This window comes from Pongo pygmaeus, chromosome 6 (assembly GCF_028885625.2).
Source record: "Pongo pygmaeus isolate AG05252 chromosome 6, NHGRI_mPonPyg2-v2.0_pri, whole genome shotgun sequence".
NCBI classification, from domain to species: Eukaryota; Metazoa; Chordata; class Mammalia; order Primates; family Hominidae; genus Pongo; species Pongo pygmaeus.
Window position 1 is genome coordinate 148,478,464 of NC_072379.2, and position 3,631 is coordinate 148,482,094.

Genomic DNA, 3,631 nt, shown 5'->3' on the forward strand with positions numbered 1-3,631 from the left:
CAGTAAATAACAGGTCGGGCATGGGAGCTCACACCTGTAATCCCAGCACTTTGGGAGGCTGAAGCAGGCAGCTTGTTTGAGCCCAGGAGTTTGAGACCAGCCTAGGCAACATGGTGAAACCCCTTGTCTACCAAAAAAAAAAAAAATTAGGCAGGCATGGTGGAGCATGCCTGTAGTCCCAGCTACCTGGGAGGCTGAGGTGGGAGGACTGCTTGAGCCTGGGAGGCAGAGGTTGCAGTGAGCTGAGATCACATAACTACAATTCAGCCTGGGCAACAGAGCGCAAACCCTGTCTCACACACACACACACACACACACACACACACACACACACACACAAAAGTAAATAACTAGCAAACTAGAATTTTATACTTAAGGTAACACTTAAAAGCAAGAGGACCTATGGAATGGGAGAAGTATTTTCAAATCATGTATCTGATAAGGGACTCATATCCAGAATATATAAAGAACTTCTACAACTCAAAAATAAATAGACATATAACCTGATTTGAAAATAGGCACAGGAATTTTTTTTTTTTTTTTTGAGATAGAGTTTCGCTCTTGTTGCCCAGGATGGAGTGCAATGGCACAATCTCGGCTCATTGCAACCTCTGCCTCCCAGGTTCAAGCGGTTCTCCTGCCTCAGCCTCCCTTGTAGCTGGGATTACAGGCGCCCGCCACCATGCCCAGCTAATTTTTTGTATATTTAGTAGAGACGGGGTTTCACTATGTTGGCCAGGGTGGTCTCGAACTCCTGACCTCTGGCGATCCACTCACCTCAGCCTCCCAAAGTGCTGGGATTACAGGCGTGAGCCATCGCACCCAGCCACTTTTTTTTTTTTTTTTCTCTGATGGAGTCTCATTCTGTCACCCAGGCTAGAGTACAGTGGTGCAATCCCGACTCACTGCAACCTCCGCCTCCCAGATTGAAGTGATTCTCCTGCCTCAGCCTCCCGAGTAGCTGGGATTACAGATGCCCGCCAGAATGCCCAGCTAATTTTTGCATTTTTAGTAGAGATGGGGTTTCACCATGTTGGCCAGGCTGGTCTCGAACTCCTGACCTCAGGTGATCCTCCTGCCTCAGCCTACCAAAGTGCTGGGATTACAGGCGTGAGCCACCACGCCTGGCCAATTTTTTCATTTTTTGTAGAGACAAGGTCTTACTATGTTGCCCACACTGGTCTTGAACTCCTGGCCTCAAGTGATCCTCCTGCCTAAATCCTAAAGTGCTGGGATTACCGGCATGAGCCATCATGCCTGGCTTCATGTTCATTTCTTCTTGCTGCTGCAACATAGTTTGCAGTTTCCCACATTTAGTGGCTTAAAACACCACAAATCTACCATCTTACGGTTCTAGGGGCCAGAAACCCAAACTAGGTCTATTCAGGCTAAAGTCAAGGTGTCAGCAGGGCTGCATTCCTTCTGGAGACTCTAAAGTGTTCCCTTGGCTTTTCCAGCTTCTAGAAGCCACCCTCATTCCTCGGATCATGGCCCCTGACTCCATCTTCAAAGCCAGAAGTGAAGCATCTTCAAATCTCCCTCTCTTACCTCTGCTTTCATCACCACATCTCCTGCTCCAATTCTGAATCTCCTACTCTCTTTCTTTTATAAAGACCCTTGTGATTGCTGGGCATGGTGGCTCCCACCCAGAATCCCAACACTTTGGGAGGTCAAGGCAGGAGGAACACTTGAGGCCCGAAGTTTGAAACTAGCATGAACAACATAGTGAGACCCCCACCTCTAGAAAAAAATAAAAATAAATATTAGCCCGACATGGTGGTATGCGCCTGTAGTCCCAGCTACTTGAGAGGCTGAGGTGAGACAATCCTCACAGGGGAAATGGAGTCTCTGGGAAAATGACCTAAATCTTTGGGTTACCAGGGGAGAAATATGTCTCCTTCGTCAATTAATAAATGGAACACCTGCCTTAAAATCCAGGGAGTTCTGCTAGAAAGAATCACTCCCTAAGAGCCTGACCTATGCACGGAACATGAAAAACTGAAGTTTAACTGGGCGCGGTGGCTCACGCCTGTAATCCCGGCACTTTGGGAGGCTGAGGCGGGCGGATCACCTGAGGCCAAAAGTTCTAGACCAGCCTGGCCAACATGGTGAAACCCCGTCTCTACTAAAAATACAAAAATTAGTTGGGCATGGTGGTGGATGCCTGTAATCCCAGCTACTCGGGGGGCTGAGGCAGGAAAATAGCTTGAACCCGGAAGGCGGAGGTTGCAGTTACTTCTAGAAGAATTTCCATTAGCCCTTTGAAATCCTTCAACATTCATGAAGGCCAAAGAGTTTTCACCTAATTTAATCTGATGGGTATGTGACCAGAGTCTTTCTAGGGAATAGAGACTCCAAAACCGTTCAGCTGGGAAGTGAGGAGAGAATTTATTACTCAAAATCAAAGGGAAATGAAAAGAGGCCAACATAGAATGTCATTATTCTTTCTTGGCGGGGAATGGATTCCAGAGTCATTCTGTGCCCTTTACATGACCTCCTCATTAGCATCTAAAAGCTTCCAGTGTAGGAAGCAGCCAGCTAGGTTCTCTTCTAATGTAATAAAATTTGCTTCAGCAAATCTTATGCAGAGCCATCTCCAGACTCCAGAAATAATAGGCTATAAATTACTGGATCTCCCATTTGATATAATGAAGTATAAGCGTGGTCCTGAATGACTCCTCTACATACTACTCTGGGTGGCTTGAAGTGAATTTGATACAAGAACTGGAGTGAGCGCAAAGCAGAGCTAGATCTAGGATTCATGTGCTTGGGCCCAGCTCCTCACTACTCACCTATGAGTCCAGTTCCAGAACCCAAGTAGAGGGTGGGGAAACAAAGCTCCTGACTTTTTTCCCTAATGTCTGCATCTCTTTCACATTTCTTATCTCCTTGCAAAGAAACTAAACAGGCTCAACTGAAATAACTAAATGATTAAACCCTATACAGAGAATCTCCAAAGACTGACAAAATATCATTCAAGACTGTTACACAGACAACCTTGAGGATGACTTGATGTACCAGTGATCTACAATATTTGGGATCATTCCAAATTCCCGTCAAGGATCTGCCTATATTAACACAGGAGCCAAGGACCAACCATTCAAATGGGCCCTGCTGCCAAGACTTTTTTTTTTTTTTTTTTTTTTTTTTTACAATGCCATCTCTTCATATTGTTCCATTTAACAAAACTGCAGCCCTTCATCTATCCTTAAGTCCCTTGGCCAATGGTACAGAGCCAGAGTATGCTACTCCCTAGCAGGAAATCAACAGGATGACCTACTAAACACCATTCAGAAGATGCTAAGACCCATGAATTGCAACAGGAAAGAAAAGACAGAGAATTAATCAGACAGGTACATGCTGTGCCAAAAATGCACTACAGCCCCCACCCAATTCTGCCTAATCCTAGCTGGGCTGACACCAACCTGATGAGACAGGCCTATAAGATCTCAAACTAAAACAGAAACTCCTGAACTGGGTTCTTTCGAACCCAGGAAGCAGCAGTAAATCATTAAAGAACAGATAAGTTCTTAAGGTGAGGGAGAGTTTCAGATAAATGGAATGCTGGTAGAACACAGGGCCCAAAGGAGCAAAAGTCAACCTAAGCTCAGGTAGAACCTTGTTTACTAGA